The sequence below is a fragment of the Rattus norvegicus genome, chromosome 6 (assembly GCF_021556685.1).
Source record: "Rattus norvegicus strain SHRSP/BbbUtx chromosome 6, alternate assembly SHRSP_T2T, whole genome shotgun sequence".
Classification (NCBI taxonomy): domain Eukaryota; kingdom Metazoa; phylum Chordata; class Mammalia; order Rodentia; family Muridae; genus Rattus; species Rattus norvegicus.
In genome coordinates, this window is record NC_141539.1 from 57,616,712 (window position 1) to 57,643,864 (window position 27,153).

General features: G+C 41.7%; 1 protein-coding gene across 31 annotated transcripts in view; it reads right to left on the reverse strand.

Moving 5' to 3' along the window:
• The window catches only part of Hdac9 (histone deacetylase 9), an 863,837-nt gene that overhangs the window by 627,311 nt on the left and 209,373 nt on the right, over positions 1 to 27,153 (reverse strand). For 13 of the 31 annotated variants that reach the window (XM_087554684.1, XM_087554681.1, XM_087554727.1 and 10 more), the window contains exon 1: positions 2,427 to 2,520. The gene's annotated coding sequence lies outside the window, so the exon portion shown is untranslated. 31 annotated transcript variants of the gene reach the window in all.

The window sequence follows — 27,153 nt, forward strand, 5'->3', positions numbered from 1 at the left end:
CAGCTTATTCTCTGAGATCACCTTTGTACTGATACCTATCAAAAGAAAACACTGTAGATCAAATCGATATTCATCAAACAGAAATCTATGTAATACAAAAAAGTATTATATGCCTTCATCAAACTTCATCAAATGTAACATCAATTCTAGAAGCACGTAGTTGGTTCATCACCTAAGACTCAATTTTACAAAGTACATTAATAGGTGACAACAGTCGCACGCCATGAACAAAGCAGAAGGTACATCCTCAAGCTACAGATGTAAATGTTGGGTGCTGGTCAACACCAAGTGCTCTTCATTCCGTCCTGTCAGCAAGACTCCACTCGGCATCGAATGCACACCTAGACGTAATTCTTCCATCTTCAGAAAGGCTTCAGGGGAAGGCACAGAGATTATGTCTTTCTAACTGTGATTCTCCCGGCGACGCACCCATCTTTTCTTCCTTGTTCTCAGAATAAAAGGGCATTCTATCCAACATCGACTTTGCCAACAAAGTAGACTGCTACTGCTTATCTGACTGATTATATAGCTTCCTTTCCTGTCATCACAAAACTCTGAGCATTCTATTTCTACTTCTAGCTCTGAATTGTCCATATGTAATGCTATTCTATTTCCCTTTAGGGAAGTAAATGTGCTTCCCGCTGTTGTAGCTATTCTCTGTAGAACACTGGAGGAACACGGCAAGACCCTAGTGCTATTTCTGTATATGTGTCTGTGCAGGTGAATGTATGAGTATGAGAATTTGTGTAGGAGTGGGGAGTTTATACTAGTTAGAGTTCTCAATCACTCTTCACCCTATTGCTAATTTGGATAACCTGGCTGTCCAGGAAGCCCCAGGTCTACTGCGTCTGCTTCCCCAGTGTGTGAACTAAAAGCACCAGTGCCTAGACTGAGGTATTTACAGATGTTAGCTAAACTCAGGTCCTCGTGCTTGCATGACAAGGACTTAGTGGTCATCTCTCTGGTCCCCGAACAATATTATTGATGTATTTTATATTTATGAATGCATTTTCACATTGATTCTCTTATCTCATTTATAAAAATCCCATGAGCTCACCAGAGAGGATAGCAATGTCTTTATTTTATAGATGAGAAATTGAGGTCAAAACAGGTTCATTGGTTTACACATGATTCACAACAACTTAATTTCTACATAAGGGTGCTTCCCCATCACCTCCAAGCTTCAGAATGATGTAACAGCTTAAAGCTGAAACGTCTTTCTTGACTGTAGTGGCACATGCCAGTGATTTCTTAACAGGCCCACTCAAATACACTCAGCAAATATGGTGCCTAACCTTTTGAAGATCGTTATCCAGTTCATTTACAATGTGCATATCCTGAGTCCAAAACAATCCCCAAAGGTTCAAACCAGCCACAAGGAGCTACTGCCCTTCAGAGAAAAGCTGGACCAGAAAACTCAGGTACAAAATATATAAAGTCCCTAATTCTTCAACGACGTTCCCTTACAAAGAATAAAATTCTCCTTACTAAAAAAAAAGTTTTAATGTATTTTATAGGAATGAAAGACAGGCCCCACTTCAGACAAACCACGGAACTATGCAGTCAACCATAAAAATTGATCATAATAATTAATTTCCCTTCTCAAATTATTTAACAGAAACTAAGTCAAAACACTTAAAGTCTATTTTGGAGAATTTTTTTTAAACCCAGTTTTAGAAGAACTGCCTTTACACAGTTGACAGGAAGAAATGAAGAAGGGTTTTCCTCTACTATAAATAAAATAGAGAAGTACACAAAGGAGAGCGTTTGAGAGTTGTTGATTTGCTGTTCCCCTTGTAAAGTCAGCAAATGAATGTGAAAATAATTCTAGAGTAAATTGTTTGCAGGTTTCCCCAAATGCCTGTAAATCTTTGGAAAATAATCTCACTCTTTCTCCTTTTCTAAAATAGATTCTATCCATTACCAATTAATACTATTGGAGCTGCTGATAGAAGCATTATGAGACTCGGTCCCGGAGCACATGCACGGCTCATTTCGCCTTCATTCTACACGTCTTTATTTTGGTGATTATAAAATATTCCCTGACAAAATTAGTTTTAGTTACAAACTTGGGCATGTAAATTTCACACAGCTACCACTTTTTCTGACACACTGTCAGAATGTCACAGTTTTTAAATAATGATAGTACGCGCCACGCCACCACTACTACTTTTTTTAACAGATGCCTCCTTAGGAACTTAGTGTTCGAAAGAACTGTAACGAAGAGACAAGTTTGTCACCATAAGAAATATGAAACTTACATATCACAGTATCCTATGTCAAAGAAGAATGTCTTAGAAATATTCCATGTGCGATCAGTACAGAGATGATGGTTAAACCTTATGTGGAGGGCTAGATTTGCCATCCGATTTCTGCCGGTTTTACTCTTCAAAACATAATGGAAAAAAATAAAGTTTGCTACTCACGATATGACCTTCCATACAGCGGGGTCCAGCCCCAGGTCACTGCATAGGGCTTTGTTTATTTGTATTTGTACCCGTGACGTTCACTGGACTGAGTGTTTAAATGAGGAAGCATGAATGTAAAAACCGATGGCAATTAGGAGAAGGGAGGGGCTAGAGACTCTTGAGGTGAGGCGGGGACCCAGGTTTGGTTCCCTCAGCTTCAGGAGTTCTAGAGCAACATAAGCCCTCTTGGAGCCTTGTGTGAGCGCAGGGCATGTTCATGGTCACCTTCATACTCATGGGGAAGTCACCCATGCACATATACTTTTTAAAATACGAAAATCCATAATCTGAGCTACACAGTATCTCACGGAGAAGGAAAGATGGGGCCATATCAAAGGTGAATGGTGACAGAAACAGTGCCTAGACCCAGTGCAACACATGCTACGTGCTATTGTTCTCTGTTTTCTTTTCATCCTTTTTAAAATGCTTATTATCGTTATTTATTATGAGTGTGTGTATGTGTGTGTGAGTGTGTGTGTGTGTGTGTGAGAGAGAGAGAGAGAGAGAGAGAGAGAGAGAGAGAGAGGTGGATATGCATGAGAGAGAGGTGGATATGCATGAGGTGGATATGCATGAGAGAGAGAGAGCAAAAGAGAGAGGTGGATATGCATGAGGTGGATATGCATGAGAGAGAGAGAGAGAGAGAGAGAGAGAGAGAGATGGAAAGAGGTGGATATGCATGAGAGAGAGATCGAAAGAGAGAGGTGGATATGCATGAGAGAGAAAGAGAGAGAGAGGTGGATATGCATGAGAGAGAGAGAGAGAGAGAGAGAGAGAGAGAGAGAGAGAGAGAGATGCATGTGTGAGGGTACATGCTTGGCATGTGCATGTGTCCTGGCTAGAGTTCAGCACACAGCATGGGCCCTCATCTTCCAGCTTGTCTGAGGCAGGGTCTCTCTTGTATCATCACCACACTTTATACGAGGCCAATTGGCACTTGGGCTTCTAAGAGAGTCTCCTCCTTCCACCTCCCTCTCACCATCAGCACTGAGATCACAGGCACACGCTCCTGTGTTCAGGTTTTGTGCATGGGTTTCAGGGATCTGGACTCAGGTTGTCCGTCTTGCATTGTTAGTGTTTTATCCACTGAGTCATCTCCTCAGCCAAGGTCTTTCACCTTCCCAGTGGAGACACTTCAGAAGCACTAGGCTTCTCAGTGCTTGCCTTGGGACCTTTATCTAGTAAGCAGCTGGGTGAAAGTGTGGCTGCATTCTGGCCACAAGTTCTTCACTTTCTTAGGGAAATGATTTTTAAGTAGGTGTCCTCATAATTGTAGGACCTATATTATTGGGGCAACATCATGAACAAAAAGGAAAGTTAAAAAAAGAAACTGTGGACTATCAATGTTTGTGAGCTGAAATGCTCTTTGGACAGTACTATTTTCTCACCTTTCTGAGGCTTTCTTCTCTTCTACAGAACATCTCCAAAGTATAAAACACCCAAATGGTCAGGCATGAACTCTTCTGTACATCACTTTGCTGACGGGATGAGTGTGACTTGGATCAGTCACTGTACAGTAGACTCTGTGGTCCTGCCTGCTGCTTCTTTTCTATGCAGAACATACTCCAAGCATTCTTAGAAAGACAGCCACCTGCCATTTACCCATCACGGAAGCTGTGTCTGCTTGCAACACTAGCATTCTTTAGTCCTCCTCCTACATTTTGTTTTATATTACTCGTGTTTGTGTTCTTTGGGAGGGTGTATGCTATGGCATGCATATGGATTACCCGCTGACCACCTTATACTTTTCAAATGAAAATGCCACCAACCAAGGAGTGAACATGGAGGGATCCATGGCTCCAGATCCATAGGTAGCAGAGGATGGCCTTGCCTGACATCAATGGGAGGGGAGGCCCTTAGCACTGTGGAGGTTTGATGCCCCAGTGTAGGGGAATGCTGGAGCAGTGGGGTGGAATTGGATGGATGGGTGGGGAAGCACCCTCATAGAGGCAAAGGGGAAAGGGGAGAGGGCAGATGGTTGGGGGTGTGTGTGGAGGAGTAACCAGAAAGGGGGATATCATTTGAGATGTAAATGAAAGGCATGATTAATAATTATATTTGTAAAAGTTGCCTCATTCTCACCACGTTTATTACAGCCTCCAGTCCAGTTTTCAAAGTTATGACCAAGAAATAAAGGACACTGCTGTATGTGGTGTTGCTAGGACATCTGATGCTCCCACAGTCAGGACCGTGGTGAATCTGGCTTAGCTGTGGAACACAGAACTGGGAAACCCAGGAGAAGCCAAGACATGGCTTCTCCCTGTGTTACAGTCCTGAGTGCTGAAGAAGCCACAGGCTAGAGCCCAGCATTGTTGTGACAGAGACTGGAAGCTAAGAATGGAGTCGGCAGGAGAGCCAGACAAAGGATGAGACAAGATTCCTGCAACAGGCTGAAGCCCGAGAAAAACAACCTAGAGAGGAACAGAAGCCACTGCGCTCTTCTTGTTTAACTGACATATTTTCCACCCGGCTGCAGCTTTTCCTGAGCGGTTTTAGACTGTCTTCTGTCCCTGGCATTAAATGGATTTCTTCTGAGATCCTGTTTTGTTTTGTGTTGTGCTTTGTTTTCTGTTTCTTCTTCCTCTTTTCAAGATTTTAATTCTTGCCTCAGAATTGGCTGGGCGTTAGTTATCCTGATGGAGAGTTGGCAGGTAGGAAACAGACAGACGACGATGCTCCTCCCTAGATGCAGACTCTTAGTTACCCAGCAATTATTTATAAACACATCATTCTTCAGCCTCAGGTTCCCACGTCCCTGGCATCCCCCAAATCTCAAAGTTCTGCGGCTTTAATTTCTCCGGATAATTGGCAAGTCCAACTGCTACATGGGAAGGGCTGTCACAGCGTGTAGGAAAGTGAGGTACGTGAGCTGCAGACCGTTCAGTCACATTCCTTACAGCTTTGCCTTGTACACTAAACCATCAGGTCTTCGGAGTTCACTGACAGGTGTCTGCACTCAGCTCCTCTCCCTGTGGTCCTGATCCCAGAGGTTTAGGCTTCTAATCTTTACTGTAACTTGAAAGGGCTTTCTGGACATAATGGAGAATCAACACCTGGAAAATTATTTGATACTTTGAAGAAGCCACTAATGGCGATAACCATAAACTCATTAACTATGTGGTGTTCCTTTATGGCAGCAAAACACCTTGGGCGGAGTTGGAGAGATGGCTCGGTGGTTAAGAGCATTGGCTGCTCTTCCAGAGGACTCTGGTTCAATTCCCAGTCCCAACACAGCAGCTCACAACTGTCTATAACTCTTCTTCCAGAGTACTAGAATATTCAACGCCCTGTCATGTATACATGCAGGCAGAACACCAATGCACATAAAATAAAAATAAATAAATCATTAGAAAATGAATGCCTTGGGTATTTCCTAACGACCTCTGATCAAAGGCTAAGATATATGGTATTATATACTAAGGGGTTATATTATTTCTATTATAGTACTATTTCCCCATGGGGTAGATGAGGTTTTTTTGGTATATTTTATCCATCTCTTATGTAAACTTTCCCCTTTGATCTATTAATGTGGCTGGGTATTAATGAACTAACTTAATCCTCAGAGTACAGATGAATTATTCTTAAGGTATTACTAAATTTAACTTGCAACTCCATACTTATCATTTTTTGTCTAGATATTTTGAACAGGGGCAGATCGGTAGAAATAATTCCATGATGTGACAGACTTTGGCAGGTTTTTACTTCAGGTTGTCAGATCAGTGAGGAGGCCATCACATGCTGAGTCACAAGTCTTACTTTGTAGCTCAGTCTCTGAAATTCACTACATAAAACTGCCTTGAACTAACAGCTGTCCTCCTGCCTCACGCTCCCACATGCTGAGATAACAGGCATGAACCACCATGTCCGGCCTGAGAAGTAATTCTAAAATAACCGTTTGTCAATTGTTTTCATTTAAAATGCTGCAGAATCTACCCTGAAGTAAGTAGGCAGCCAGCAGAGAGCTTTTCCTGCCATCAAATACAGTGTGTCAGATTATGTTTTCACTACTTTTCTTTATAATTTTTTAAAGAATAATTTTACTCTATTCTGCTTATTGGTCCTATAAGTCCAGTTTTTAATAATTATTTTAAGGAAAGAACTACTACATAATTGAATGCCTCTTTGAAATTTTTAACATTTTCATGGCTTTTTTATTTATTTGGGGGAGGTGTGCTATAGCACACATGTTGGGGGGTCAGGAAAAAAATGCAGGAGTCTGTTCTCTCTCTCTACTGCGGGGAATCCCAGGAATCGAACATAGGTCTTCAGGCTTGGTGGTAAATGCCTTTATCTATTAAACCATCTGAACACCCACTATTTCCACTTTTAACTGATTCATCATCAAATTTTATTTCATTGCATATCATTGCCTTTAGTGGTATACTATGTTCAAATTTTTATTTTGTTAAAGTGTGTAGACTCATAGTGAAAAGATTAATATTATATATGTGTAATGACTACAATTTTGGTTGGATCTCAGGAAAGGGTTTTTTTTTTCTGAAGAGCATTGTGAACAGTTTTAATTTTTCTCTGAACCAATAGCTTTCAATGTCTTATTTCTTCCAAGTAATCATTTGGTATTTTGTTACATTTGTTGTTGTTGTTGTTGTTGTTAATTTCTTGTTTTATTGCACTGTGATCAGATAATATAGTATACATGAAATTTGAGACATTAATTAATTAATTAATTAAGTTAATGCCTGCCCAAACAGGCAGCCAAACATAACACATTAACACAAACTCGAGCTTCTTGCACAGCAGTAAACTTCTGACATACTTAAGGAAGTTTTCCTCCTCACAGTGTACGTGTGTGTGTGTGTGTGTGTGTGTGTGTGTGTGTGTGTGTGTGGAGAGAGAGAGAGAGAGAGAGAGAGAGAGAGAGAGAGAGAGAGAGAGAGAGAAAGTTCTCCAACTGTGAAATTAAACCAGGTCTCTACATTCTCAGTATCACAAGATTCACATTGATTTCTCTGCAACTACTAACTAGTAACTGACCTTCTTCTGAACGTGAAAAGGGAGGCCTCTAGTATCAACACAAAAAGATGGGTTTGTGTGAGCTATGGGATTCAATCATCTAAAGAACCACTATTTTTAACTCTTAAAGGTGTTTCACCGATGTAATCATAGAATCCTCAAAGGCCCAGAGTCTGACCAACCATTAAATGTCTTAGGCCCAGCTTCATAAACAGTCTGGAGGGTCCCTACATAGAGTGGCTTACTTGAATATGGGAGTAGTAAAAAAATAAATGGAAACCATGAAAAACAACCCCAAATTGAATGTGCACAACGAATGTGAGACTAGCCAACAGCTCTCTCTGCTGGAGCTTCACCACGGCCTGCTTCTGACACAACCAGTGACAGGTGTATTTGGCCAATGATGCATGAAACACTGACAGACTCAATTTGAAACACCCTGGCTGAGAGGCCAACCCCCGTTGGTTAGAAGTTGCATCGCTTCCCTTCCTGGACAACAGAGCAAACACCTCCTTTCTCAGCATCTATCAAATTAGCACAGCTCTGAGTTGTACTAGATTACAACGCTTTGATTTTTAAAAAATCCATTATTTGTCTTATGCATTCGTGTTTCATTTTAAAAGCCTCTATCAAATTCATCCTGGTATTAGGACAGAATTTTGAACAGTTGCCGAAACAGACTTCTGTCATTTTGACTATATATTTATGCAAACTATCTTTCTCAGCATTGATAAATATAAAAGCAAAATCTTAACCAGTTTGGACAAAAAAAAACGCTGTTCTAGATCTTGTTGTATGAGGCGTTGTATAAATGGGCAATTTACATTCATCAGTAACAAATGGTGAAAACCGAAGGATTGTTTTTAAAATAAACCTTCTTATGAATCCTTACCAGCAAATGTTTGATTTGTGCAGTTATTTTCTATAACTACACTCTGTGGGAAAGGTCACATAAAAATTTCTTGGAACCAAACATTTGTAAGTGAAACATGTTTAAGAAACCCACAGTGTAGTAGCCAGGACAGAGAAAAGTCTTTGAATCCTGGCTCTAGCAGCCCAATCCTGGTTCTCTGTTCTTCCATGGGCACGATCACTAAATACTTGACTATCCATTAGTTTGTGAAGAAAACTATATTACAGAGGGGAACCAGTGGTCAAGCAACTAGAGAGGGGCTTTTGGTTGTTTTTAGAGCAATCAGAGGGAGAGGGTTAGGGAAAGGGATGAGGAGAGGGAAGAAAAGAAGAAAACAGAGGAGGATGCGGAAGAAGAGAAAGAGTACAGAGAATGGGAGAACAATGGAATTGTTGCAATTTAAGCAAAGCTATGAGACCTGGTTTAGAACAGCAGCGGTCTGTCTGTTAGGTGGGAGACAGAAATCACCCAGAAAATGCGCCACAGGCCCCAACCTAACAACATCCGCTGGCCAATCTTCTTGCCCTCAGAAAGTTCAAGCTCTCATTTCTTTTGAAATACTTTAGCTAGGACATAATCAAGATGATCATTAAGCAGCTGTATATATCTTCTTCCTTTCCAGAAACAGTTTCAGTCGTTATTACAGAGAAACAGACAGCATTGGCTTTAAACCATTAAATGCACAGGTGACTGGCAAGCGTATGCCTGGAAGGTACAGGGAGCCTGCAGGCCCTGCGGTGGTGGTCTGTGCTGCTACCCTGCTTCAGACTTAGCATCAGGGTGGATGCTCCCTTCACTTCAGGCCCCGAGAAGAGTGTGCACCTGGCCATCCCCACACCCCTGAGCTCATCCCTTCTGTTTCTGAGTTTATAATCATGGGCTTTTAAATGGTGTGCAGTCCTTTGGAAAACTTATTCACATCATATAGCAATGCTAGACAATGAGATACACAGTTTAAAGAACCATTTGTGGTCACTGACCCTGGCGAGCTTGTTCTTCAAGCAGAGCGTCCCTTCTGTGCTTCTTTGAGAGTTTAAATGGATAAAAATCAAGAATAAAAACGTGAAGCATTTTGCTTACATTCTGCAAGCAGTGCTTCAGGGATCAGAAGTCGCACCTCACCGCCTACTGGAGTGAAGTGCTGTGTACTTTCGGGCTCCACTTATTCTGGTCTGAGGTTATTAGCGACATTTTAAATTTTAATTCAAAATGTATTTACTTGAAGCAAGCCAACCGCACGTCACCTCCTCCTTTTTATTAAGAAAGATCGGCTTTCTGTTATGCTGCTAGAATCAGAGGTTAATAACAAAAGTAAAAGACAATTAAGTATGGGCGGTTAGAATAAATGGGATTCAGAAGTGGATGACATTCTTGATGGTTGGACTAAAATTAAACAGCTAATCTGAATATGACGGATGGGATGTTGCTGAAGGAACAATTAAAACAGCCGCTCTGAGAACTTCATCAAGGAGGAACTCTGGTAATTTTCCACTTAGCCCTGGGAGCCTTGAGCAAGGCCTGTGAGTTGGTCCTGTCTGCATATGGTCAGGGCAACAAAGAAGTCTGTTCTTAATTTGTCCACTCGAGCTGTGGCCCAGTGTTATGTCTGGGAAAGCTTCCTTGATCTTAAATCTCCCCGATTCTCTCAGGGTTATTTGCCCCGCCCCTTACCAAATCAGGAGCCCAGGGGCTGGAGCTGCGGCTTTGCTCTGTCTCTGGGTATTCTCTCTGCATCCTCCACTTTGCATAACTTTATTGTTTTGTGGATTCTAAGCTTGTGAATTTATTACCAAGGCACCTGCCAGTGTTTCTGTATTTAAGAAACTGTCAGCAGTTTCTATTTTGGGGTTTTAAGTTCGCTACAAAAATTCACTCCGGGTTGAATTTTGGCATGTGTTATAGGGTTACAAACCCAAAGTGAATTATTTTTAGAAAGAGGGAGGGAGCAGAGGGAAACAGTTCTTTCTTTTTCGCTTGAGGTATATAAATGTAAAATAAAAACCAGAAGTTGGTGGTTATGAAAGGGTCCTAGGAGATTAATTCTCTTTTGTTTTTCTGAAATTCATAGGCTTTCAACCCATTAGCCCACATTGCAGACTAATATCCTGAGAGAGTGTGGCATAATATTAAAACTATATGTTCTTTTGATGGGCAAAATATGCTACGTTCCCGTTAACCTTAATAATGAAATACCAATTTGAGTAAAAGAATAGACTTACCTGAGATTAGACTAGAGCCAGCCACCAGACTCAGTCCACACATGCTCACTGTCAACATGCAAGGCATCAATGTACCAAACAATTAGGGACATTCCAGGCCATGTTTCTTTAGAAGTTTTATCTCTGAAAAGAATCTTCAAAACCTAAATCTTTATTTTAGATTGATTAAAAAAGAATATCTATTTAAAAAAAATAAAATTGAAAAATTCTTATCTTCCCCAAACATGAAGACATACATGTTTGGTGTAGTATCATGCCTTCACATTATCTTCATACAAGAATCTTAGACAATAATATATCCAAAAAGTATCTTGTAAGGAAGGCACATACTACCTCCAATGCAAACGTGTTCTAGCTAGTTGAACTTACTATGGCTCTTAACTCCATAAGGCTAGGCATGGACACAGAAAGGCAGCTTAGAAACTCCAAGTAATAGCGGGGCCATAAGGAGAAGTTTTCTGTTTCTAAAGGTGTTTACTCTTCTTCGTTTTTAAATTATATTTTTATTGTTTGAGAGTTTCATACATGTGTGTGTGTGTGTGTAATTTCATCATCTGTCATCTCCCAAGCCCTCCTCTCCACTGCCTCATCCCCAGATTTTTTTCCTCCTAACTTCATTTGCTTTGTTTCTAAATGTACTGACTGTACTTAGTGATGTGTGTGTATGTGTGTGTGTCAGTGTGTGTTGATATGTGATATGAGTGTCTCTGTGAGCATGTCTCTGTGAGTGTGTGTGTGTGTCAGTGTGTGTTGATATGTGAGTCTCTGTGAGTGTCTCTGTGAGCGTGTCTCTGTGAGTGAGTGAGTGAGTGTGTGTGTGTGTGTGTGTGTGTGTGTGTGTGTGGTGTTGTGTGTGTACATACATAGATATAATATCATCAATTAGAGAATGGGTAGCCTCTCGGAGATCTTATCCTTGAAGAAACTGACTCTAACTCCACCAGCAGCCATCAATTGGCAATGGTTCCTCAGTTAGGAGAAGCCTCAATGAGAAACCCCCATCCGTGCTGGGATTTTAGCTGAGTCGATTTTGAACGGGTCATGTGATGTAGCCACACCTACATGTATGCAATGCCACTGTCATGTCCAGCAAGTTGTTTCTCTGCAGGTGTCCACCGACTCTGGGTCTTGCAATTTTTTTCTACCCCTCTTTTGTAATGACCCTTAAGTCTTGGAAGGAGAGGGTGTGCTACACAGTTTCCATTTAGATCTGCACACAACACAGTCTCTTGTTCTCTGCACACTGAGCAGTTGTAGGTCTCTGTATTAATCACCATCTATTGCAAAACAGAAGTTTCTCTGACGACGGATGAGAGATAAACTCATTTATGACAATAAAAGTTAAGAACTTAAGGAGATGGTTTATTAATATGCAAACTAAACAGACAATGGCATACAAATGGATAAAAGAGAAGTTTTCAAAGGACAGGATCTATATGGAAGCACTATGAATGTGAAGCATATCCGGGCCCACAGTCTGGGGATTATGACCCCTCCTCCAGCACGGGTACCGCTCTACAGAAACAAGACCATCGGATCGGTGTCACCAGATACATGATCCCGGAACTACTCCTTATCCCATATTACACAAGGGGCCTAACTCTGATCTCATTCCTTGGAAATAAGCTTCCGGTGCATAACCACTGGGTCAGTTTCCATGAGCATCTCAAGTACTTATTTAGAATGGAAAACTTCCCATCTACCAATACATTTGAGCGATGGCATGCTTATTAACAGCTTGCAGGTTTAGATAATGGAAGCCTGGCTCTGCATGACTCCCAATCTCAATATGCTAACCAAGGGCTGCATTTTCATTGCAAAGCTCCAGGCCTAGGACCTGTGAGTCCAGTCTCAACACCTCACAGGCACTTTTTAATAACACATTAAAGGGAAGGCCAAGGCACCCTGGGAAGGCCCTGGCAGGCAGCCACTTCTCCTATTAGCAAGCTTAAGTTACATTGTGGCGGTCTCTCCAGTTTCAACAGGAACCTAACTTCAAAGAGAAAATGGGCATGACTATATTTTTATGATTTCATTTTATTTTAACGAATTAAAAAAATAGCTAAAGCGCAGGTTTCTAAACAATACCTCATCTCCACTCGTCTCCTGGCCACAATTATAACTTGAGCATTTTTACAATACTTTTAGAGTTTTCCCCTTTGCTGTCTACCAGTTGCTGAAAGGTTCCTCAGAACATGCTAATCCCGAAGTAGTAAACTCATGTTGTTATTATTTTATCTACTGTGCAACAGAGAAAGGGGGGAATAACTATCAACACAAGATTAAAATAAGGAAAAGAAATTCAGGAAACTTGCTAAGTTTAGTGTTAGTTAAGAAACAAAATTATTTCAGAGAGACTCCGACATATTTGCTTTTATTGTTTATGCAACTTAACATTGTAGCTTCTTTGAATTTACCACAACATTTCGGGTTATTGGTAATTTTAATTAGTTTTTATGTATTTACACAATGGTATAAAAACAAGTTCCTCGGGAACAAGCATTTTTCTTTCAGCTCCCCTTGTTTCTCGGGTGTAAAAATTAGCACTCCAAGAAAAAGTGCCAGCATTCCAGGTTTGATTGTGTAATTATTCTAATTGGTGTAATAATTCAAATTTGTACTGAGCGTTAGGTTGACTCAAATAAAATCACCACATTTGGTAGGTTGGAAGGCCAAATATTAGTAATTGTATATGGCTTGAAGTAATGTTTACTGAAAGAGATGGTTTTTCAGTAACATATTAGCTGTCTTGTTGATTATATCTTGTGAGAACTACTCAGCTACTGATGTAAACTAAGAAATAACATTTAGGTTAACAGATTCAACTTAAAGTCATAACTACTTACCATAAGTGGTTCATTTCTATGAAAATGAGTATTTATAATATTTAAGTCCTTCAGTTACTCAATATGAGAAAGACAGGTAAACACACACTATACAATATACAAATATAACATAACATATAATAAGTCTAGTAAGCATCAGTGCAAACTGGGCATGGTGGAACTTAACTGCCTGAGAAGTAATTCTTAAAATCTGCAATGGTAAACTTGAGAAGATGAAGTTAATACTATGAAAAGAACAGCCATTAAAGTCAATGTTCTGTTCAGGGAAAATTTATACAGCATGTTTTTCTTTAAACCATTACTTAGGCATTTGGAACAAGCATTTTCCTTCCCAAAAGTTCTGAGCAAAAGACATCGAGGTACCTAACATTTTCATTTCCATTTCGTCTTAGTCCGGACTTCTCTGAAGTGTGACTTCTCCTGGACCTAAAACTATTTGGATATTTTTATTCTTTTGTTGTTTTCATGCAGGCAGTGGATTCAACATGCATTTATGGCTCATTTGTGCCTTGTATACATGAACAAATTTAGTTCCCCCAATCTGATACACGAGAAGCAATGTATCTTATAACTTTTGAAGGTAAGAGAAACAGAAAAACATTTATTGTAACTTTAAAAGCTGTTGACCTTACAGTCAGAGAATGAACTTGTTACTGTTTTAAATCTGAGCTTAAAAGAAGCTGTTGTATCTTAGGACCAGGGGACAAGTTCCCATGCCATTTACCACTTTGTACTGAATTGTAATTACATCTGCAAACACTAAAGTGATTTTGGAGATCTCTAAGCTCCACAAAACTAAGAGCTATTCCATACTCATCATTTTACGTTACAGCGATGCTCCACAAGCTTACTGTGCACAGGACTCACCCAGGGATCTTGTTAAACTGTAAATTGTTCAGCTGTGCTGGGACATGGCCTGAAACAGCGCAATGCTAACCAACTACAAGGTCCTGCTGATGCTGCTGATCAGAAAACCACACCGTGAGCAGCAAAGGTACGAAGCACCCAACTAAAGCTCGGAACCCTAAAAGGATGCCTAGCGGCTTGGCAGATAGCTGACAAGATTAAAGCCCTACAAGGTGCCAAGTACGGTTAATAATTTTCAAACAGATTAATACACCTGGCTTCCCCAGCACGTGGATATCCTATATGCACAACAGTTGTCTGGCAATGGGGCATCTCCTCATACCCCTGCCGAAAATCAAAAGATGGAGAGGTAGGACCTGGGCTTCCCCACTGTTGATATCCAGCCCCTGGGACATAAGGACTCTTAGAAGGCACAGTGCGTAGGCGCCAGCTCTAGAAGTGTCTGTCTGCTCTCACTCTTTTTGTAAAAAGAACTCTGTAAAGATCTTAAGATGGTCAAGTAGCCATCCCTCCCTCTGAAGCCCACAGGACATAGGACATTTTCACCCTGAGCGAGGTGAGGACCCTCTAGGAAGTTTAGGAAGTGTTGACAAGAGTCTGTAGAAAAACATGGCCAGAACCAAGAGCTGGAATCAAACACCACAGCAATGACTTTGCTAAGAATGAACAATGGCCTGGACCTTGATTCATTGGAGATGAAACCAACGTGTCACAGGCCACATACAATCAGCCCAGTAAAGCCAGCAAGAAAATAATTGCATATGGCACGTGGGTAAATGCAATGTATCAAAGGTAAGTGAGGTTTGGGGCCTTCACAGCCAGGAGAGTAAGCTGTCTATTTATTAAGCCCAGGAGGGCTTCAGAGAGAGCAGTAAATGGAGGATGACATTTTTACAGTGGATAAACCATCCCTGAGGTCAGTGCAATTTAAGGAAGAGAGGATCTTGCAGTGATGGAGTTACTTGCCATCATATTATGCTTCCTGCAACTCCTTCCCTGTGAGCCCCCAAGCTCCTCCTAGTCTCTCTCGCTCCTCCCAGATCCTTCCCAGGCCACCCTATGTTTACTGGGTGCTTTGCTCTCACAGAGGAATGTTGTTTCTGCTTCCTCCTTCATCAGAAGAACTTACCTGTTATTGTCTTCTTATGTCCTTTTAATTCCAGACATCACCTTAAAAGATCCATGTTCTAAATCCCTGCCTGCTGCATGCTCTCCCCTCTGCTGTGTGCTCTCCCCTCTGCTGTGTGCTCTCCCCTCTGCTGTGTGCTCTCCCCTCTGCTGTGTGCTCTCCCCTCTGCTGTGTGCTCTCCCCTCTGCTGTGTGCTCTCCCCTCTGCTGTGTGCTCTCCCCTCTGCTGTATGATTTCTCCTCTGCTGTGTGCTCTCCCCTCTGCTGTGTGCTCTCCCCTCTGCTGTGTGCTCTCCCCTCTGCTGTGTGCTCTCCCCTCTGCTGTGTGCTCTCCCCTCTGCTGTGTGCTCTCCCCTCTGCTGTGTGCTCTCCCCTCTGCTGTGTGCTCTCCCCTCTGCTGTGTGCTCTCCCCTCTGCTGTGTGCTCTCCCCTCTGCTGTGTGCTCTCTCCTCTCCTCTGCTGCGTGCTCTCTCTTTTGCTGTGTTCCTCCAAGATACCTCCACACCAATGTTGGGGACTAGCAGCTATCATCAACAGTCACACCTGAAGACACTAGACACTGTCTTCACAACCAAACTATTCAAAATAAACTTTTCAATAGAAAACCAAATCCATCACTAAGCATCAAGAACTACAGTGTAGCAAAAAATAATAACATATTCTCATTAAGTAAACCTTGTACTCAGAAGCTAATTTCAACAACAAATTACATCTAAATATTACAGGAGGGAAATTAGCCTCTGCAGTATGTGCTGTGGTAATACACACACACACACACACACACACACACACACACACACACACACACACACACCACACACACACACCCGCCACTCTGTGCTAGTTTATGATCACAAAAGTTATATGCAATGCTCATTACTCCAAATCGAAAACAGCTTCTCTCCTGTGCAGTCTTTGATGAGGATAAGGAAACCAGCTGTGTAATATGAATTGTGACGCTTATGTAGAGGCATGAAGCACTACACTTGAGAATAATTTTGATTATACCACTTCATAGATGAGCAATGTTTACTGATATATGATACTCTCTTGAATTCCATTTATTATTATAGTGTGTTTATATGGAGGGTCATACATACGTCACAGGATACAGACAGAGTTCAGAGGTCAACTCTGTGGGCTCAGTTCCTTCATTTATGTGTATTTCGGCCTTCAGGCTTTTGTGGCAAGCAAGCATTTCACCCACTAATCTTCCTCTCCCGAACAAGATATACATTTCTTACACTCCGAATCTAAAAGGAATTTCCACTTAAGAGAGACATAAAACAAAATTCACTAACTTTAAATGTCAAGGAGCTCTTTGAAAATGAGGCTAATACATATTGAAAAACAGAAATATTTCAATGTCTGCCCTAGTTTTTATATAAGTACCAAGTGAAATATTCACAGCTATTTTTAAAAAGTTGCAATTCTCCAATTTAAAAGGAATGAGTATCAACATTTTTATGGTTCTATTGTGCATCGGGGAGTTTTCTTATCTGCCTTACGACATAATTTCCTTGGAAGTGGCTTGTCCAGGAGAAATAAGTTTATAAAGGAATTATATGTGCACTGTCTAAGTTACACCAAAGTGAAGCCTCACGAAGGACAGTAAGACACGAGTCTCCAGAAATCACCGACCTGTGCCAATTCTGAACTACTGCTTTCTGATCTAACCTTACTCCTGTAATTAAACAAGCGTGCAGATGAACTGTTTCACAAATGCTACCCCGTGGCTCTGGCTCAATGGAGCACCTTCAGCACCTTGTAAGCACGTCGCCTGTTCAGAACGGACTCCTCAGCACTGAGCTTATCCTTAAGAACCATACTTGTTCTCACACAGTAAGCAAGTGATGGGTGTAGTGGTTCTCACCTGGAATCCCAGCACAGAGGAAGCTGGGCAGAAGGACTGTCATGAATTCCAGATCGAACTTCCGGGACAATAGAAAGAGACCCAGTTGCAGCAGCAGCAATGAAAGGCCACAGGCAAGGTGGTGTGGAGATGCATAAGGCAGTCAGACTGGTGGTGAACGGATGGGGTTAGGCTGTGGACAGGGAGGTTTCTCAAAGCTGGATTAGAGAAGGGGGGACTGTAAGAAAGGGATGGAAGGAAAGGACTCCGAAAGGTCCCTGAAGCAGTCAGTACCACTTCCCTTTCCTCCGCCATTTGGACTCAAGTCACACCGGAGTGGGGTGATCAACGCTCCAGGGCTTCCATAGACATTCCCTAACTCACACCAGAATTTGTAGGCCTTGAGATGTAGATAGAGAAAATACTCGCACAATATGAAACTGCTGGTCCTACAGAGAGTGTGATTTGTATGGCTCAGGCTGAGACGCGCATTTGTCCATTTCAGTGTTCGCCTGAATGTTCCCCTCTCCTCTGCTCCAAATCATAACAGAAATAAATAGGCAGAGAAGCGGGCAATTGAAAAAGTTTCTCCACAGATACAGTAGGACTGCTTAAGGATACAGAGCTAAAGATTATGAAACCAAGTGGCCACATCTTCCCACAGCAGCTTTGGGACTGAGGGGTGTCAGGAAGAATAAACATCAAACCTAGCTGCACACTCAGAACCCACCAACAGACCTCTCTTCCCTCTCATATACCGGGGACAATAAGTGATACAAAATGACTCAGCGGAAAGAGTAACAGTGACTTCCATGGAAGGTCGGCACTTATTTTTTTATCATTAAAACTGAAGTTACCAGATTCACAAGTCCTCTGCTGGGGATGAGCTGGTGAGATTGACAAGAAGGGAAACTTTGAAGAGCCACCAGGGCTGCAGCAGGGCCTTGTCCAGCATTAGACAGGGGAGCCAGTGCACTGGACACTACACCCACAGGCCTAATTGCTGTCCTGAAGTACAAAAGCTCAAACAATTCACAGTGAAGCTCCCCCATTAACTGATAGTTTATGAAATATTCCCAAGCTGATTTAATAAGGTCAGCCATAGAGCTCACAGACAGGGTCAGAACAAAAGCCTGGGTAAGTGTCTGTTCCACCCAAATTAGGCTCAAACACCGATAAGGTATATTGGCTGGCTGCTTCTGTGAGCACTTCTGATGACCATTGGACAGGTGAATATATCTGCATACCCTGAACGCCTTTGCAATGAAGATAAGACAGTGGATCTATCGAAGCCATGCTGCCTACCCCAGCAGTATTCAAGCAGTAGACGCTTAAATAGAACACACTGTCAAGAGGAAGGAAATAATTCACTCCCGTGATAAGGAGACCTTAAGGTTAGGGTTCTGTATTGATAACTGATCATTAACAACAAAAATCCTGTTTTGACAATAATTAAAGGAGACTTTATTGCTCCATTTGTGTTCTAAGGGAAGGAAAACAACAAAATACTGGGGAAGATGGAGATAATGTGCCGATAAGAAATTTCCAAACCTTCCATGAACCTTACGCTCCTCTGGCGGGCCAACACCTCTTTGTGTGCCTTACAGAGTTCAACGGCTTAAATATTTTTTGAGGAACAGAGTCCAGAGACCTCTTAAAAGTCAGATTTTTCTACCCTTTCGCCAGAGTTAAACTGCAAACAGTAAACTGTTGAGCTTTAAAAGTCAAATAAAGAATTAAATTTAGCAACACATTTACAATGGTGATTCCAATAATCATGGGAACTCACGAAATTTAGACTTTGCAGGAATAAGCAGATTTGTTGGGTTTATTTTTAAATTTCATAGGCATCAACAAATAGCATAGTTTCCAAATATTTTATTTGATCTGTTTTTTTCCCCTTTTAATCTGGCTGCGATCTGCTTAAAACATTCACAAGTTTCCATTTTATTGGTCGCTAGATGAGTTTTTATTTGTGGATACATTATGCCTACTTTTAAACTGTGATTCTGGCTTTACAGTTTATGATTATGTGCTTAAATAAAAAAAAAGGAACTAAGAGGCAATTTTCAAAGTTTTACTGAAGCTCAAACCATTGTTCACCCCCAGCAGCAATTCCTGTCATCAATAACCAGAAGACTGGAACAATAAAAACCATACAATGTTTTTGTTTCAACTCCCATGCTCTTAAATTTATTTATTTATTCATTCATTCGTTCGTTCCTTTATTTATTTTTTACTTCTTATTTGTTACACGTAGGAGATGGGAAACCACAAGTGTGTGGAGATCAGAGGCCAACTTGATGGGCTTAGTTTTCTCTCCTTCCAGGTTTCACGGTTCAGATTCCAATCATCAACTTTCACAGGACACATGTTTACTTGCCAGGCCACCTAGAGGGCCATCACTCTGTATTTTGAAAATGAACAGCATGAAATGAAAAGAACCCCATCTGTGGCTGGCTCTACAAAATGCTCAAAGTGTGATGGCGCTATGCTCTACCAACCCTGGGCAACGGAGATACACCAAGTAGGGTGATCCTGACTTCTGCAGGACCAGCATCTTCCCTGTAGTGATGCTGCCACAGCTGAGCTAAGGGTAGGCGTGGAGAATCAAAGGTCTACAGCAGACCATACACTGCCCCAGGCATGAGCTTTAGACTGCAATCCTCAGCACCCTGGGATAGAAATCAGTTATCCCCACCTATCATAGGAGAAAAACAGCAGGAAGGAAAGAATTCATTTGACTAGAAAGGGCAGAACCAAAGTATGAGCTGTGGTCTCCTTGAAACCAATGCTCTGACCTGTCAACACTAATTCATTGCCTTCTTCTCTCAAGAAAATAACCCATCATTACCAGAAAGGGCTACTTACTACCAAGTCACTTATCAGGACGGGTGCATTCAAATCAGCCACAGAACAGGCTAAAATTCCAGGCGATTAGAGCCCCCTGCACTATAATTCTCTTTCCATGGATGTGGTGGGAGTTGAGAATTATAAATATTTTCATCGTCTCCACAGGTGACTTTGGGAGTCACTGACTCTATTCATTTGCTGTGCTGGCTGAATAGGAAACCGACTGCAGTAAACGCCTCCTCCAATCGACTTGTTACTTGAACCGACAGGATAGAGGGATGACTGAGCATGTGTACTAAGGGAAGCTATTTCCTCGTTTTTAGAAGGTCAGATGTGTACCTGTCATTTTTGATTGCTTTCAAGCACATGAAGTGTATGTTTCCATTAACTCCTTGTCCTGAGCTGCAGTCCTTTTGCTAATCTGCCTTATTTCACATAGGGCTGCAGTCTAAGGCATGGTGGCATGCAAAGCTTTGTAGGGAAGAGAATGCACTGGAAATTTCCTAAGAAGCAAGGAATTCAGGGTGATGTGACCTCTCGTGTGCTTCTCTCTCATTTGTGCTGTTTTGAAAGCAGGTTCACATAATCAAAAGGGTGAGGACAAGCGAGTCACAGTCCCAATGACTGTGGGATGTCACCCTGCCCTCTACTGTTTGTAGCAGGCTTCATTCCCCCATTTACACCTGACCAGACAGAATTTTAAGTACACTACCACTTCAAAGGACTTTTATACCTAGTCCCTGCAGCAAGAGGGGCCAGTAACACTCAGGAAACACAAAATAATGCTTTAAAAAAAATGCAGCACAGAACATCATCCGCTAGCCCCAGAAGAAATTGTAGCCTGAACACTCAATTCGAAGGTGGCACAAAACCCTTCACTGGTCTTGACACTTGAAGCAGCAGCTGAGATGGCAGTTATCAGAGAACAGATTCATCCCCAAGGCAGCCTGGCCCCGGGGAAAACCAAAGCAATGGCCAAAACTCCTTTGAGAAAGACAGGGAAGAATCAGAGGCTCTACCTTGTTGTCAGTGTGGGGAAAGGATTCCACACTCCTGCAAAGTTTATCCCCTCACATCTTCTACTTTAAGATCCACATTCCTGTTTGCATGGTGTGTGCCTATAACCCAGTTTTCATAAAGCTGGGGCAAATAGATCTTAACTTCAAAGTTGTACTACATAGCGCAAGCCCGTCTCAAATCCACAGAATAAAGTTTATCAGGTATCAATCGGACGTAATTAATTTCAGGAATTCCTACTCAATATACAGAAGGAACAATGCTCTGAGAACCACAGGTTTCCGTCTTAGAAGAATAATTGAAAACCAACCTATTATGGCTTCAGTCAAGAACTCTGTCAAAGGGAACTATGTGATACAATAGCATTGACAGGAATGCTTCTGTGTGGGTGTGTCTATTAAAGCTGCCTTCTTCCAAACAGGACTTGAAACTTATTTTCTACCATAAAGCAGTTCGGACTTGAATACAATGAACTGGTTCCAGGGACCATCCCCTGAAGGCCTTACTTCCTAGTTTTTATGTACACATTATCTACCAAATTGTCATACACCAAATTCAAAGTTATCAGTGAAAATGATCTGTCATTCCAACTCATAAAAGTACTCAATGGTAGAGGTAGTTCTCTGATGACTTTGCTTCTCTAGGTTCTATATCTCCTAAGAACGTCTGGAAAATGTGGGTGTCGGGTTGTATCCAGTCTGGGTGGATGACAGTCTGCATTTGGACAGGATTTCCATAGGTATTTTACAGTCTGAGAAACACTACTATAGGAATTCTGTAGCTAGGCACTCTATGTGCTTTTAAATTTAATCTTCACAACAGCGCCGCAGGTTAGCTATTATCCCTTTTGGCATTAACATTTTATGCCTAAAGAAAGAGTGGTTGTAATAACTTTCCAAAGTTAACATAAAGAGCTACAAATAGAGCTCAGTGGAAGAGCCCTTGTCTAGCATTCACAAGGTCTCCCTGCTCCAATCTCCAGAAACACACACACACACACACACACACACACACAGACTCACACACACATAGACTCACACACAAAGATACAGACACTCAGAGAAATACAGACACATACACAAACAGATACATACACACACAAATACAAACACACAGGCACACATGAACACTTGTGCACACAAACGTAGAAGTCATATAAGGAAAAAGTCACAAGTTCAAATCCGAGTCTCTCCACATAACAATCCAGTCTCTACTGTCTTAACACCCATGATCTGAGCCCTCGGATTCCTGTCAGACCTTGTAGAAGTCAGTGCTTGTCCTACAGTTCATCGGTTTCTTCTGATCTACAAAGGAAGCCAAGGAATCGGTTTTTCAAGAAGAGAGCTTAGACTCCATGTTTCACTGATTAAAATTTTCATTCTAAATGTCTATAGGTGTAAAGACATAGAGAAGCAGAGGGGTAAAGAACCCATCTGCTGTTAATTAATTAATTAATTAATTAATTAAGATTGTAACTTCCCTACCTTAACCCATCAAATTTAGAGAGAACGAACGCAAATAAAAGAGCCACATTCTGACAAAGCAAACCTTGCATTGTTTTAGTTTCTTTAAAAGTTCATAAAGCCTGTGGCCATGAGTTCTGAGGGTTGTTTTTTTGTTGTTGGTGGTGGTGGTGGGTTTTTTGTTTTGTTTTGTTTTGTTTTTGTAGGTTTTAAGATGTGTAAGAATTTCAGTAAATGAAGAATTATGAAGACAGCTGTGATGGCAGCTCACACTTAGTATCCCAGAATTTGGGAGGCTGAGGCAGAAGGATCAACATGAGTTCCAGGTCAGCCTGAGATGTAGAGAAACCTTATCTCAAAAAAATCTTTATAGTAAAATATTGAGGTTTGGTCTTTTGCTTGAATTATAATGCTAATTACTGGTCCTCGAGGCCTGGTTGTCCCCAAGCACAAGAGTCTGCACCTACCCAAATGACATACCCAAGTGATGCTATGTAACCTTGACCCCACACACACAAGTTATTGGTGACTAAAGATGCCACAGCCAATAGCTGGGCAGAAGAGAGATGGGCATGGTTCTTGGGTTCCCAGGCTTGGGGTCAGAGGAGACCATTAGAAGAGGGAAGGTAGTGAGAGGAGGGTAGGTGAGTCATGAAAATATGGCCCTGAGGGCTGGCCAGTTAGAGTTAAGAGCTGCCCAGATAGAACATGGCAAGTTATAAAATGGATTAATGATGAGGAAATAGATTCTAATAGCATAGAGGGTGGATATCTGCCCAGCTCAAGTGCTGATTAAGGCTTATTACAATACAAACAAACAAACAAACAAACAAACAAAAAACAAACAAACACAAAACAACAACAACAACAAAAACCTGTCTTTTATCCAGAAACCGAATGATCAAGGTGAGGGCAGAAATCCCCCACTGAGATTAAATATTTCTTATAACACTAAAACATTACATTTTATTTATAAAGTGTGTTTCTCAAGGTTGAATAAGTAATGGAACCAGTCTCCGGGACTGTGATAGATAGATAACACAGTAAGTGTAAGGCCAGTGTAGCAAGCAAGCTGTCAGCACTGCCGATGCCTAGTTTACTAGCATTGCAGGATATGGAGTCTGAACTGGTCATCTTTTGTGGCTGGGCAAGTGTTCTCCAGATGGGACTAGGTTGTAATCAGCTGAGTTGTTGGCCAAGGATGTCCTGTGGAGATCTCTAAATAGCCCAAAGTGATGCCAGGAGAGAAGGTCACTCTGAAAACTGATAGTAGGACCACCTTGCTGAGAACGGCATCCACACACCTCACTGAATGTAGGGAAGTTGAGCTCGAGCCCACATGGGGCTTCACCCTTAAGTTTTAGTCTCTTTGGCACAAGAAGCTACTTTGCGGGCTATGGAGAAAGAAACCTGGATACCAACCCAGGCGCAAAACCCTCAACCTAAAATCTATCCTTCCTGCAAGACGTGCTAGAGCAATGGTGGCTCGGAATACAGAATGGCCAACTAGGAGAGAGAGCCCATGCCCTACACTTCCTGGTTAGCCAGGAACTGGACACTGGATAATACAGAGACCTAGGGTAAAATATAACACAACTGGAAAAGAAAACAACAAAATAATTCCTAATGATATCCTAGCATACTTATAATAGATCAGTTGCCTTGTCCAGTCCTTATCAGAGAGGCTTCCTCTAGCAGCAGACAAGGGAAGGTACAGAGACTCACAGCCAGACATTATGGAGAGAGACAGAAAGAGAGAGAGAGGGGGGGGGGAGAGAGAGAGAGAGAGAGAGAGAGAGAGAGAGAGAGAGAGAGAGAGAGAGAATGAATCTAAACTGAAGCTTTCCATTGTGACCCTCCCATAGGAGATTAGGAAACCCTAAGGAAGGAGGAGAAGAAAGATTGTAGGAGTCAAAAGGGCTAGAGGACACCAGGAGAACATTGCCAGCTGAACCCACAAAACAGAGCTCACGTGGGCTCACAGAGATTTAAGCTTAGTAGTTTTCCAGAACTCCTAGAGTGGGATCAGATGTGTCTCTGACTCTTTTCCCTGCTCTTGGGACTCTTCCTCCTAGCAAGTTGCCTTGTCCAGTATTATCATGAGGGCTTTCATCCTGTCTTATCTTGTTTTGTCCTGTTGAATTGCCATCTCTTGGAGGCCTGCTTTTTTTTCTGAAGGAAAATGGAGGGAGGGGGTGTATCTTAGGAGATAGGAGAGGGGAAACTGTAGTCTGGGTGTACTCTGTGAGAGAAGTTTATTTTCAATTTTAAAAAGAGAATAAAGAACTTGAGAATGAAAACTGGGATCTATTGCATAAACAAAGAGCAGTCTTAGAGAGGGCCATCTCTGACAAGTGTCTTCTGCACGGCCTCTAGCAGACCTTGCGCAAAGTCAACACTCCAGGCTGTGGTTGGATCCCTCGTGATCTGAAAGACATCATGGCAGTGTGTCTGTCCAAGGAGGAAGTCAATGCAGGCAGAGGAGGCAGGGAAATGGTTCCACAAAAACACAGTTCTCCACTTCCTAAAGTTCCTGTTTACCTTCTAGAACTTCCCTTCCTCTCCAACGGGTAGCTGACATGAACTTCTGACCTTCCACTGTTCATGACTATGTATGGCCATTCACACACAGAGTTATATATCACACAGGTACACACACACACACACACACACACACATTCACATACACCCAAATCATCTTACTTATATCAAGTTACATTACTGTCTTTCTGTCTTGAGTCTCTGCATGGTACCTCCGTGAAGACCCCAATCTTTTTGAGGTTATCATTACTTGATTATTTCGCAGGCTTTCTCCAGGATTTTTCAAGCACTCTGAGGAAAGCCTGCAGAGTAGGCACCCCTTCCTTTCTTTCTTTCCTCATAGTTATCTATGGTGGAGAAAACAGAGCACGATGGTCTGAGGCAAAGAACACAGGCTTCCCATTTCATTTGTCGGGATGAAAAGACAGTCACAAGATCAGAAAGATTTGTGTGGTTGAAGTATTGCTAACATTTTAATTTATTCCTAAAATGTGTCTATGCACCAAGTTACTTCCAGAGCATTAGCCATAACAACTCAGTTCACTTGCTTCCTGTCGATAAGGTCAATCATTTTGTTTCTTTTACAGTTTTCTTGCAGGTATGCATTGTACGCTGTGCATATTCTCGAGCCTTCTCCAGTATCCTACCTTTTCCCTCCTTCCCCAGCCATTCTTCCATTTTGATCTTCTAGAGAAAATCATTTCTACTTTCATTTGAGATGTGCACACATGGCTTTGCACAGCTAAATCACTTTCAAGTTCTGTAAATCCCTTACTTATCCATAACTAAACCACCCAGTTCGAGGCACTGAACATAAAGAATGAAGAAGGTTAAATCAATGCCCAGCTGTTCCACATCGCCTAAGGCTGTCCTACACAGCTCCAACAGAGATAAAAACAAAGTCATCACCTGAAATACAACCTCACCTTTAACTTAACTGCCGTCCCCCCTCCCCCAGGCTCTTTGTACCAAATGTAACTATAAATAGAAATCTCAAGCAGCCAGTCCAGGCTAATTCATAATTTATCTCCCACTCTTTCCATTCTCCTGGGCTTCTCCAGCCTGAAAGGAATAACTCCTTCATTGTAGTTCAGGGTTAGAAGCAGGCACAAAGAAGCCTGCCATGTCCCCAGCTGGGCTCTGATATGGAGATACAGCTGTGCTCTCCTGTCTCCAGAACACAGTAGACTGACTCCATTCCCGCATTGCCCCGCCCTCTCCTGATCTCACTTGCTAACCTGAGTTTCCATAGAGCCTGTCACCATGGAACTGTCCAACACAACATGACAAAGGAAAAGTTTTACCCTGTAAAGGAGGAGGACTGGAGGACAGTTTTAAAAAGAATAAAGATGATTTAGAAAGGTGAATACTCTGGCTTGTGCTCCCACCATCTGACTAAATCTAGGTAAGTATTGATTTTGCCCACTTATATTAACTTTATCTTTATAAGATTACAGGTTCAAAGTAGGCATCGCACATCTCTGAAATCCATCCAAAAAGTATATTAAATTAGTTCCTAGTAAAATTTTCCAAGTGGAGATGATGCCATTCAACTTGATTTGTTCATTTTCTATGTTAGCACAAAATCGCTAACAGAGCAGGAGAAACCAAGGCTGTGTAATAAGTAAAACGCAGGCCACATGGCTGAGCACACAAAGCAAGCCCATCATCCTCCTTCTTATTAAGGGTGTGATATTATTCCAGTGGTTTATAAAATATTCAAGAGTATCATTTTTAAATTAAATTGTTGGCATGTGTAATGATTCTCTACCTAACACATCATACATTATAAAGACATTTGCATATATTAAAATCAAAAGAGCTCAAAGTCCACTTCTGTTGATGGGGCTATCCAGCCTCAATCCCTGAGTCCGGCTAACTGATACCTGGGGCCCAGGCTGCATCTTTTCCTCTTTGCTAAATGTTGACCAAGGGGAAAGGAACCACCCGTTCAGACCTGAGCCCTAACAGTTCACAGTGTGAGGGCATAAATCTGTGGACATGAAAATGTC